Genomic DNA, 13,375 nt, shown 5'->3' with positions numbered 1-13,375 from the left:
AATTTGGTCGCAAAAAAAAGACATTTGACGACCAAATATTAATTAGTCGCGAATGATCATTATTTTTGGCGACCAAATATTATTGGTCGCAGAAGGTTATATTTTGCCAACCAAAAAATGAGTTGGTCGCAGAAAGTGGTATACTTTTGCCGACCAACTACAAATTTAGTCGCAAAAGGTCACATATTTTTTGGCGACCAAAAATTTGGTCGCCAAAAACTTATTTTCAGCAACCAAAAAAAATTAGTCGCCAAATTAGTACTTTTAGCGACTAATATTTTAGTCGCCGTTGATTAAGATTTTGCGACTAAAAAAATTTGTCGGCGAAGGTACCTTTTTTGCGACTAATATTGTCTTTTGGTCGCCAAAAATTTGGGAGGGAAATTTGAAACGTGGAAGACATAAACACCGAACAAATAAAAAAAAATTCGGAAGCTCTCCCTCTCCCTCTCTCTCACCGTTGCCCACAATGTATTCTCTGTTTCTCTCTTTGCTCTCTGTCTATTTCTGTTTCTCTTTGACATTCACATAAACACAAACCCTAGGCCACCATTCAAAATCACTACCACCAAAAATGTCTCACACCATGGTCGTGTCGCTCTGTTTCCCCACTGTGAGGTCGGCGCTGAACTGGCCAAAGCAGAGAGCAAACTCGAAGAAGGCGCTAACACGAAACGAAACAGGAGCAGTGGCGGAGCAGCAATGGGTTTGGCGGAGAGAGGAAGGATGTTCGGTGGTAGTGTGTGGAGCCGCCTACACTCTACCATTGCTAATCCTCTCTCTCTCAGATAAACACGCTCTCTCTCTCTCTCTCTCTCTCTCTCTCTCTCTCTTGTTTCCCCAATTTCAAACCCTAACTATAATTTTCAACTTCTCAGATCTTTGCCCCTTCATTGTCCAACCTCATCATCTCGTTTTTCAAAAAACATTTCAATTTTTAAGTGGTATTGGTGGCATGGTGTTCTTATTCTCTCTCTCTCTCTCTCTCTCTATATATATATATATATATAGTGTTTGTGCTTGTGTGTTTGGTCTATCCTTACCAGGTACATATATAGTGTGTGCTTGTGTGTTTGGTCTCTCCTTACCAGGTATTGATGAACTCTACATCTATATATATATACACACACGCAATAGAGTGTTTGTATGTATCAATGATAGTAGTCATATGGTCTCTCCTTAGTGTTTGGCATGCCTATAAGGTGTTTGTTTTTTGGTCTATGTTAAAATGTTTGGAGGAAAGAAAGAAAGAAAATTCGCATTGATTATCTAATTTACGATCTCTGTCTCTTTTTTTTTTTCTTAAGTTTGATTCTAGTATTTATATGAATGTGGTATATGATTTGATTCTTTTCTGAGGAAAATTTCTTGGATTTTGCTGTTGATTTTATGGATTTTAATTAATTATTTGTTTATTTTTAAATTTTTGTCTCACTTGGAATTCTGTGTTTTGTTCCGTCTTCTATGTGAACATCACAGTCAGTTGTCCATTGCCCTTGATGTTTTGTGAGTATATATAAACATTAATTTATATATAGGAGATGTATCTGTTTCCACCTAGTGTAAAATTTTTATTTACACCCCTCTGTAACTTGTGTGTAAACTTTCACAAATCCTACCTTTGTATTTCATGCTTATCTTATACCTTTCAATCTTGCCAAATTTCAGTTAAATTGAAGGTCAAGAGTTTTCTAATCCGTATCGCTTTCATATATATAGTCATATTATACACAAAATGCAAGTGTATGGATAGCCTAATTTTTTTTTTTTTTATTGCTGATTGATCTAATACTTGGCACGCATGAATGGCAAAAGTTGAGCATGAAATCCATCGGCAGGATTTGTGAAAGGTGGCTTGCATAAAATGTTATAGATGTGTGTAAGAATAAAAATGTCTTACAGCAGGTGTAAATGGATCCCTACCCATATCTATCTATCTTTCTTTGAATGCTGAAGTACTTAAATGATGTGAAGTTTCAATGGTCAGTACTCCAGAACCACCAGTAATTCTATGGTTTGACACGTGACCAATCTTTTCATTGGGAGTTCACTGCCTTCATCAAATTCAATTGGAAGATGGTTTGGGGAATCTGTTAGAGCAGCTATAATTCATACCAGTGTAAAGGGTTTATCGATTATACCTTTTCTAAGCTTAAGTAGTATTTCATGCAGTCTCTGTGACTCAGACACTCACATTTGTGACTGTTGATTTGCCAGTCTTTTCTAACAAATGCTCGGGGATATCCGTGTCTGTCAAAGTGTCACCAAAAGCTGTTGTCTGTGTTTTTTAACCATTCAATACAGGTAGCGTTGTCATTTTCTGTATATCAAATTTTAGTGCTGAAGAGACACTTGGATCTCAAAATTATGTTTTTAATGATTACTGTGTTATACTTTGTTGTAGAATGTTGCTGTTATTAAGATTTCAAATATTATTTTTGGGAAATCAGTGGGATAACTAACAATTGTCATATAAATATCTATATTCTATTCTTTATTCTGTGGCAATGTTTCTTGCTGCACAAAGTCTATTTTCTTTTCTTTTCCTTCTTTTTTGTTCGGGGGGGGGGGGGGGGGGGGAAAGAGTAGGCATTCAGAATCTGTCATTTCAGTTATATAATGTTAAGGTGCTTAATTGAAACAAAATTGGTAGTTGGCCATTCAATGCAATGTAGATTTTGTGATGATTGATTTTTCTTTGTAGCTGGAATGTTCCAATAGTTTTCTGATTCATTTCCAATTTTATACGATGGCGCAAATGTTAAAATTTCTTTCGTTCCTTTCTTTTGCATCTTTTCCATTGTACCATTTAAAATTTGTCAAGTACCTCTATCGTACACTTGTCACTAAGGTATGGGATATGTTTCTGACATGTCTAGTTGGACATGCCCAACAAATATGTTTAAGTTGTAGAGCTTACTACAAAACTATGCATAAAACTCCCATCATATGCGTAAAAAAAGCCATGTTTTGGTAACATATTTTACCTTTAAATAATTAATAAATAAAATAATTATGAAATTGGGATTGCGAATTAGATAAATTTGACACGTATACATACTGGCACCTAATGCCCATACTTGAGTCCTTATAACATAGATTCACAATAATTTAAGACATAGTAGGTGATTAATTTAGGCCTATTGCAGAAACAAAAGTTGTTCTTTCTTATGATTTTCTACACGACATTGTCATTTCGCAATATATGCTGATCTTTCTCTTTTGCAATGTCTTCCTCAGGCAGTAGTTTCTGGGAAACCAGAGCACAGCCTTCCCACGGGAAGTTCAGAGTTGGCTGTAAATCACATTGACAGTAAGTTGGTGATGGTGGCTGGGGTGGTAATTGGTACTGAAGGCTGGTGGTTAATATTGTTTAAGCCGTATTAAACTTGGCATAAATTATTCAAATATTTGAATGGAAGAGTTTAGCACTTATTCAAATATATGTGTCGGAATAAAGTATAGCTGAGTTCATTCTCGTTGTCTTAATATCTTATCAGCAATTATGGCATGTGTTGCAGTTTGACAGTGAAGGTCATGACACTTCTGTTCTCGTGTTGTAGGTACTGATGGTTGTGGGAGCTGGACATGGACCTCTTGTTAGAGCATCGTTGCAGGTCTACTCTTATGTCTATGTTGTGTGGAGATGAACATGGATGCAAACACAAAATTTGGATTTGACATATTACATAAATGCTAAATGCTAAAATGTCGACTTCCCTGAAATGGAAAATCAAGAGAGATGTCGATATTTACGTGTTCGACCTGTGTTAGAAAAGTTTTTGGTTATATATACACACTCATAGATGTATATAAAAGAAACTATTTTAAACATCTAGGATGTCATAATTAGTGTACATACATCAATGCTCAACTCCTTGGGAGTCGTGCTTGCACTACTTTGCTTTATAGTTTTTTCATATTAGTTGTGGCTTATGTTTCTGAAAGGGTCTGCTTGATTTTATTGCAACTTTGATCTTTTTTGTTAAAAACCTTATTTTGCTTTTCTTATCTTCATAATAGGTAGCTGAAGAAACTGGACGGAAGTTGAGAGTTTATGCAGTGGAGAAAAATCCAAATGCAATTGTCACACTTCATGTAAGTTGTCAAATCCAATCATTTGAATCTGATTATTATTGGGCCTTGTTATAATGTAATTTGATGGTGTGGTTCTTGTTATGCATGCAAATATTGTACCCACTGAAATTTTTGTAAAACTAGACTTTTTTAGGCTTTTACACTGGTCTAGGGTTTGTAAGTTAGTTCATGTCTTGATTATGTTGAACATTGGTCTGCAATAGTCACTTTGGAATTAGGAGGAGCAGGATTCTGTATTATTTGTGTTGCACTTGTTTTTCAGAAGGATTACCAATTTAAATCATATAGATTCACTTATGCTGACCTTTTTTTTCCCCTTCCTCTGAATTTTCTTGTACTGAACAGGGTATGAATGACAGAGTTGTCCCACCCTCAATGACAGATTTTGTCCAGCGGCTTCTACCAAGGGGCGATGGTGCATAAGCTCCTTTATAACAGGGTATGCATAAGTTGTTTCTGTTCTGCTTTGAAGTTGTTCTGTTTGGCCTACTGTTCGAAGCTGTTTTTGCTGTGTTATTGTTCTATTTTTCATCTTTTGGTTGCTCTTGATTGACTTCTCACCAATCTTTGTGCACTTTCCGATTTGTTGATGTAATTTTGCATGTTTTTTGCTTTATCATCAATAAATCTTTATCTTTGCTGTTCAAAAAAAAAAGGAAAATGGACTTCAATCTAGGAAACTAATTCTTTGTGGTGTGAGATGGCTACACTCATATTAATAACATTAGAGGATTGATACAATCTCAATATACTTTTAGATGTAGAAATGGTTCAATTGCTAGGTGTCCTGTTGGAAAACACAGTAAAAATCTTCATATACATCTTTATAGTGGTATACATTTTGGTTATACAAATAATTTTTGGAAAATGCTAACGACTGCCCATAGGGTTGTCATTAATGTTGGTAGATGCGTAAAAAGTGTATTGAAATTGGTAAAAGTGTATAGAAATATGTAAAAGTGTTTAGAAATGTGTAAAAATTATATTGAAAATCAAACTTTTGTCTTTTTGCTTCACTAACAGTCTATCAACACAGATTATTCTCTTAGAAATTGAATTATTAATCGTCCACCAAAATACCAAATTTAAAACTTATTAATTATTGAAGTTTATGAACTTATTAGGTAATTATTAAAGGGTTGACCGTGCTTATTAGGTATATAATTTGTCTTCATGCTGGACTCAATTTCATTTGGTTGATTGTTCCTTTTAGTAGTCTACCACTCAAATGTACTTATATTCTGTAGACCAAAGGCTAAATCTCCACCTCAAGATGCTTTACTAAAACTAGAAACAGAGCAAACTTTCACTGAACTATCTCAAGAGAGCTCCATGTTTGTTTTTAAGCTGGGTTTAGTTAAGCTCCAATGCTGCCTCTTGATGAATGGGCTTGTTGTTGATGCTAATGATACTTGCTTGAATTTCTTGTTTAGTTTTTTCTTTTGGTTTTATCTATATGCAATGGACAATGGTGAAATTTTATATGTTACAAAAATCTGTTTAGAATGTTTAGAATCTGTTACCAAAAATGTGTTACTAAAATGTGGGACCTCTAGTGATGTTTAGAATGTCTCATGTCATTTCTTTATGTCAGTAGCTTTAGGGGAATTGAGTTCTATCCTTTTTTGTATTTTTCTTTCATGATCTTGTCAATTGACCTTGCGTCGGGTCTTTGTCATTTTTGTAAAGCTATGGTTATAATTTATGCAGAAATCCAATATTTCTGGCCTGAAAGTGCTCTTATTATTTCTTAATAATTAGGTCCATGAGAAGGATGTAATTGGTATCACACATCACTCCCACAGAAACCTTGTCGCGACATATAGCGAAGACTGCACGATGAAATTGTGCAAGCTTCCTCAGTGGTTGGTGTTTCTGCTGTTAGTCTAAAATGCAATTTAGGTTGCTTTATTTATTTTCATTTTTCTTTTCTTTTTTTCTTTTAAAGGCTAGTTTCCTACTAGTTCTTTTGCCTTGAGAATTCCCACTTCTTTTTTTCTCTTGCTTTGTTTGTAATATTTTAAAATTGTTTTCTTTAGGTTGTGTTTGGTTGGTGAGGGAAGAGGATGATGGGTTTATTCATTTAGAAAATGGATAACCCATTTGGATTTGGTGGGTCCAAGGCAAAAGTAGTGCTCATTTTGCCCTTAATGTGCATGATACATTCCTTTTGGGGTCATCTTTTTACTAATTAACTTGGATGTAGGTCAACATTAAAACTGACTCAAAGTGGTGAGGTTTTTTTTTTTTTTTTGTGTTCAAATTATAATTATTTGGACTAGAATAGAATCAGTGAAAAATATATATAAATAAATAAACTATATGGATGTATTTATTTATGCCTCAGTATAAATTGGTGGCTTTTGCAACCTAACAATTAAATTGTTTGACAGCATCAGGACGGTCGCATTCACTATGATTTGCTGTACTACATTTATATATATATATATATATATATTGAAGGGGAAATTACATGGTGTAAATAATTATAAAGAAAGCAGTAATTTTTGTGGGGGTGTCATTTTTGCTTTGTTTGACAGCGTCAGCCTAACAATTTTTACTGTCTGGTATTTTTAATTAATTTTTTTTGTCAAATGCCTGAATATGTAGTTTTATTTGCACGCCGTTGTTCCTATCAGTTAATACCATCTTTTTTTCTTTTCATTTTTAAATTATGATTGTTCTTCAAGTAAGTTATCTTTTTGGACAAAATAATAAAATCTAATTTTTCATGATAACCCACAACACTATATATATATGAGTAATGCAATTCATCACTGTCAGTAGGAGTAAATGCTGATAGTGTTTCACAATTGGAGAGTGCTGTATGGAAAGAACGGCTGGAAGGTTATTCTCTCTCCATGTCCAATGTTTATACTTAGTTTTTCTGATTTCTCTTGAACATGTACCATGAGTTTTGGTGATCATGAAGGAAAGAATGAAAGAGCGTCAAAGTTTATGACGTTGGGTTTACCACTGTATGGAACGTCACTTGTGCCATTCCTCGAATTTATGTGCTATGTTATTGCCTATTGGGAAATTGGAAAGTAAGAAAATATTTATTGTGCTGAAGGGCCCACTTCAGGTGAATTGCAAATTTTAGGTCATTTAAAGTTAATGGAGCTTTGATAGTTAACTATGCCCGAATAAGTTCATGTTAGGTCTTCAATAACTCATCATTTGTAAGATATGCTACCTAGAGAAGTAATTAGTGTCTGATAGAACTGCTCAACCTCCAATTAGCAATCATTGAATTTTATTTGTGTTGGAGTAGGATTTGACAATGACACAGGTATTTAACTTTTTTGCTTATCTTACTGGCAGGGTTGTTATGGTTGTTAGCTTATTAATCATCATGTATTGAAATTTGCAGGTACAACAACAGGTACAGTTTTATTATGCCAGCTAGTTGTCTTAATACGATGTACATGTTTATAGGATTTAATTGATTTTTGCAAAGATACGGGTTTGCAATCCAATGTTGCTGCCACTATCATGCTTCTCTGATAAATTTTCCAATTCTGTTTCTTTATTAGGTGCCTTACATCACTACTGCTTTGATGGATGCGAAGCTTGGCACGAAAGGGCGCAAGGATCTTTCTGATTGGCTATCAAGGCAACTTAGTGGATTAAAACTTAGAATATGAATTATGTATTGTGTTGAATAGTTAATGAATTAAAACTTAGGCCTCGTTTGGGAACAGACTAATTTAGTAACTTTTTGGCTATTTGGCTAAAAAGGTAGGTCAAAAAAACTTGTATGTTTGGGATGACTTTTTGGCTAATTACGAAAAGATGTGCAAAAAGTAGAGAGAAAAGAGAATCTTTGACTTTTTGGTATGGGTTGTTGGCTTTTTGGCTAATTTAGTAACTTTTTGACTAATTGGCTAAAATAGCCTCTTGCCAAACGATGCCTTAGTGGATCTTTTTGATTGGCTATCAAGGCAACTTAATGTATTGTGTTGAATATGAATTGAAAACTTAGAATAGTTGTATTGTGTCGAATGTTAATGAATTATGTATTGTGTCAAATGTTAATAATTTAGTTAATTTGAATGATGCTTTAAAATTATAAGTTTATTATGGATTGATTGAATTATAACATCATTACAGGTGTATTGTTTTCTTACTTTGACGACCAATTTATTAGTCGCGACATCCAAAATTATTTTTTTTCACAAAAAATGACAATTGCCGACCAAGAGTTTTGGTCGCAAAAAATGCATCTATTGCCGACCAAAAATTTTGTTGGTCGTGGAAACTCACTTTTGCCGACCAACAGTTTTGGTCGCGAAAAGTAACAATTGGCGACCAAACTAATTTTGGTCACAGAATGTCACAATTGGCGACCAAAAAATTTGGTCGCGAAATGTCACAATTGGCGACCAAACTTTTTGGTCGCGAAATGTGTCAATTGGCTACTAAGAAATTTGGTCGGCAAAAGGTGACTTTTCGCGACCAAAGTGTTTTAGCGACAAAATGAATTAGTCGCGGTAATTAAATATTTAGCGACCAAAAATTTAGTCGGCAAAATCCAACTTTTGCCGACCACCTATAATTTTGGTCGCGAATTACTTTTGCCGACCCTCAATTGGCGACCAAAGTAGCGACAAAAAAATTTGGTCGCGGATAACTTTTGCCGACCAAAAATAGACTTTTAGCGACCAATTTTTTTGTTGCCAAAAGTGTTAATTCTTGTAGTGTGATGTAACGTAAAATAATCTGTTTTTACACAGATAAGCTATTTTTTGCCCCCTTTTTTTCCGTTGCAATAAATTCCTCCCCATTCCAAACCAAGTTAAACGTAATTGGATTACTTATTTTTTTTAAATTTGAAATGCATTAAATTGTCTTCGAAAGATACCTTAATCTCTATTTTTGAATTGCCGCGTTGATTTATACCATTCTAATAATGATAAAAAAAAATTCTAATAAATTTATTTTTCAAATTTTGAAAAAAAAGAAAGAAAGATGATATATAGGCTTAGTAAATATTTATGTTACATGTGTCAATACCTGTAAATAAATTTTAATTTTATTTGAATAGCTGGCAAAAGCTAGATTGTGGTGCCCACTTTTTAGCGACACCCTGACCCTCCCCCCAAGTTTTCCTATAAATATATGAGACTAGGGTATGCCCGTACCTGAAGGCACGGTGAAAATATTATTGGAATGAAAATGTAATTGAATATAAAAATGTTGGGTTAAAATGTAATTTATTTACTTTGTTGGGAAAAAAATTTGAGGTGAATAAATAAATATCCATTGTTATATAGATATACTAGGGTATTCCCGTGCCTGAAGGCACGGTGAAAATATTGTTGGAATGAAAATGTAATTGAATATAAAAATGTTGGGTTAAAATGTAATTTATTTAATTTGTTGGGGAAAAAATTTGAGGTGAATAAATAAATATCCATTGTTATATAGATATATAAAATGAATAAATAAATAAATCGAGAAAATAAATTGGCTTCTCGGGCCAGACTCAAAAATAGTTTCCCCTTCGATTCTGAATTTTGCTGGCAGAGCTTTAGTCAAATGGCATGAAGGCAAAAGGCATTCCATTCCAGCATTTGAAAATGGTGATGTAAATATTTTGATGCACTATTTGTCTGATTGCAATCTCATTTCATAAAATTTTCATTACTGTTTGGAAGCCAAAAAAAAAAATCAATTTTGAGCTTGTCATGAACCCCAAGTAATTTGCTATAATTTACAGCTCACAAAGCATTCTCCAGCAGAGATAAAGAAAAGAGACTCAAATTGCTATTCACAAAATTTCGTTACAAATTTGCTGCCCGAATTCTCTAATCCTTGTACTTGAATTAAATACAGTAACAAAAATAGAAATTAAAACTATTTACGTGTCACCAAAATCTCCAGGGATCCTTGTATGGAGGCACATAGTTTTCTGTGGGAGGGAGAAGGCGAAAAGATGCTGCAGTTTTTTTCCAAGAACGGCCCCATCTGTATCACATAGAAGAGTAGCATTAGTCATGAATTTTTTATTTGTTTTGATTTAAAGACAAAGTAGAAGAGAATCAAAATCTTATGTTGCAGTGGATTCAAATTGCTCCATTTTGTTTCCGATATACTTTGAAGATACTATTCCATGGTGGAGTGCTCATTTATTTTCGATAAATTTGAACATATATATTTGAACAAATATATACAAATTTCAGAAACAAAAAGATAGACTCACAACATTCCATTGCTTGTTAAGAGTTGAAGCACTCAGAGAGTACAAATAACCTGCAATCAAGCACCTTTGAAGTTAAAAACATAACAAAAGAATATATATATATATATATATATGTATGTGTTGAAACCTAAATAAAACACACACAACATCAACCAAAAAAATAAACATAAAACAGAATTTCTATTACACCAATTTAAATTCTTCTTTTTTGTTTTCTTGGTTTGATCTACCAATGTAAGTCAACGGCATTTCAAAAAGACCAGCAATAGATCAACCACGGTGAGCAAACTGAGCACAATTTTTCCTTTACTTTTTGTTTTCTATCCACTTAGATGAAATTTCATGCAAAAAGCAAAAGCCAATTCAACACTCTTTATCATGTTATTTTCATTTGGAATTTACCAATATCTCCTAAATTTTATGAAACCATCAAATCAATGTTAACAATCATGTAAATGGAAAAGATATAGTTACATAATCATGTTTGCATAACAATGAATAGTAGAACTGTGAAATAGGGTCAACCATCTCGTTCATGATGGAGTAAAGTTTTTGGAAACATTTTAAGCGTTTATTTGTGCATGGTTCAGTATGCTGCTGGGCAAAAACTTTACTCTAAATTGGTAAACTACACTGACCACTAGAAGTATAAAAAAAAATAATACACTAGATGAATCGAAACAAAAATAATTCTGCAACAGCCAAACCAAAAAAAAAAAAAAAAGTGAGAGAGAAAGAAAATCCAAAAAAACAGAGATGAAGGTACCCACCAAATCGAGTAACAGCAATTTGGAAGACAAAAAATAAATATCAAAACACAATCAGAAATCAAACAAAAAACGGAGGTATAAAGAGAGCATCAACCCATTTGAAATCAAAAAACGGAGGTATAAAGAAATCAAAAAATACACTAAATGAAAGAACAAAATATGACCATGAGAGAGAGAGAGAGAGAAGTGGGTGTCAATCCAATTGAGCCATTGGGTGGAGATGACGATGAAAAAGAAAAAAACAGAGCTATAAAAAACGGAGGTAAAAAAAATGAATAAAAACAAAAAGAAAGTGGAGTACCTTATCTGGAGCCATTGTTCTTCCTTTCAATTGAGCTTTAAGCTTTGTTCTTCCTCATAGCTTTGTTCATACATACATACATATGATGTAAACTGCAGTGGTTTGGTAAGACTTGATGGGCAAATAAATCTGAACCATTGAACCATTAAATCTGGACCATTGAATCTTTTTTGAATCTCAGCCATTCTTTTTAAATTATATAAATCTGAATCATTAAAGATAATTTGTGAGAGAGAGATTTTTTAAAATAAATCTAAACCATTGCTTTTTAATTAGATAGATCTGAACCATCAATTTCAAAGACATTTTCAAATTACTCCTTCCATTGTTATATAGATTTTAGGAAGCCATTACTCATCATTTCTCTCCTTCTAATTCATTGAAGAAATGGCCCCCAAGTCTAAAAAATCGTGATGAGATCCATTGTTATCTTACAGAAGCTTTATTGGAAGACAGCCTTTGCACTGCTTTTAATGAAGATGTCGATAAGACAATTGATCTGAACTTTCCTCTAACTAATCTTAATACCTTTTATGGTTATACTGCAATCACGATGAATGATTTCCCTGATGAGGTAAAAGTTTCATGTTTTATTTTAATAAATTTAATGTCATATTTTTTACTTTTGTGTGTTGATCATCTTTCTTGCCAAAATAAGAATATCTAAGAGTAGAGTTAGAGAACTTATTTAGTGAGGCATGAGATATAGACCTAAGACTTGTTTATTAAATGAATATATTTGTTAAAATAACACTAACAAAGTAACTTCTTATATGATAAAATATCTCAATTCTCTACTTAAGTTTGACTTTTTGAATACATCAAAATTTGAGAGATCCGTTTTATGATTGGTGTTTGCAACAAAATTAAATCATACATGTACTTCCTACCTGCTTAAAACATAAAAGGAGCATTTACAATTGAAATTTTCACTTGTTTGGTTTTTATTTTCTTCAACAAGATTTTTTTTTTTTTTGAAGTATTGACTAAATCTAATATTATCTCTTCTCAAACAAAAATGGTTTTATCAATTTTTAATAATTAATTTAAGTAGTTTTAAGAATGATCTAGAACTTGCATATGTGTGTGTGCACGTGTGTGCACACGTGGGTGTATCTAATAATGGAGCTAGAGAACTGTTTAGTAAGGCTTGAGATATAAGTACCTAAGACTTGTTTATTAAAGGAATATATTTTGTTAAAATAACACTAACAAAGTAACTTCTTATATGATAAAATTGCTCAATTCTCTACCTAATTTTGACATTTTGAATGCATCAAAATTTGAGAGATCCGTTTTATGGTTGGTGTTTGCAGCAAAATTGAATCGTATATGTACTTCCTACTTGCTTAAAACATAAAAGGAACATTTACAATTGAATATTCTTTTGTTCGGTTTTTGTTTTCTTTAACAAGATTTTTTTTTTTGAAGTATTGAGTAAATCTAATATTATCTCTACTCAAACAAAAATAGTTTGATCAATTTTTAATAATTGATTTAAGTAATTTTAAGAATTATTTTGTAGTTGCATGTGTGCGTGCGCACGTGCGTGTATCTAGTAGTGGAGCTAGGGAACTTGTTTCGTATTATTTTAAAGTAATACTAACAATAACAAAGTAATATATTTTGTTAGGATTTTTATCTTATAAGTTTTTGTTTGGCAAATTCCTCCATTGACAAAACAACATTTTGATGTATGATTGTCTTGAATATATCCTTTTTGATTTTCTCAAAAGTGTAGGATTTACTTGTTTGGCAAGCATGGGAAAAAGGATGACTAGTTTTCTGGTAAGGAGTCACGAATTTTGTGCCTCAAAATGTGGAGAAAAGAAAGACTACAAAAAGTTAGAAATTGTAACTTCTCTATCACGCTCATTTGCGCCTGCGAACATTATCATCGTGCCCGTGATGTGCATATTGGCAGTCGTGACCAGTGCCACAAAGAAACACACTCCTAGAAATTTTCCTCTATAACCTGCAAAGGGATCTCATGCCCGCGAC

At 33.0% G+C, this 13,375-nt stretch overlaps 2 long non-coding RNA genes across 2 annotated transcripts; one reads left to right on the top strand and one right to left on the bottom strand.

Annotated features, from left to right (window-relative positions):
- Positions 1-369: 369 nt before the first annotated feature.
- Positions 370-3,279, top strand: LOC145789544 (uncharacterized). The gene is made up of 3 exons (XR_014327597.1): positions 370-2,119; positions 2,218-2,304; positions 3,241-3,279. It is a non-coding gene; the product is annotated as an uncharacterized LOC145789544 (long non-coding RNA).
- Positions 3,280-9,845: 6,566 nt separating this feature from the next.
- On the bottom strand, positions 9,846-11,453 carry LOC114310063 (uncharacterized). The gene is made up of 3 exons (XR_003645995.2): positions 11,375-11,453; positions 10,304-10,353; positions 9,846-10,068 (listed from the first exon to the last, which is right to left on the bottom strand). It is a non-coding gene; the product is annotated as an uncharacterized LOC114310063 (long non-coding RNA).
- Between the last annotated feature and the right edge of the window lie 1,922 nt (positions 11,454-13,375).

Source organism: Camellia sinensis, chromosome 1 (assembly GCF_055761805.1).
Source record: "Camellia sinensis isolate YWXY chromosome 1, ASM5576180v1, whole genome shotgun sequence".
In the NCBI taxonomy this organism is placed as follows: Eukaryota; Viridiplantae; Streptophyta; class Magnoliopsida; order Ericales; family Theaceae; genus Camellia; species Camellia sinensis.
Note: the sequence above shows the minus strand (reverse complement) of the source record. Positions and strands in the feature narration are given on the sequence as shown.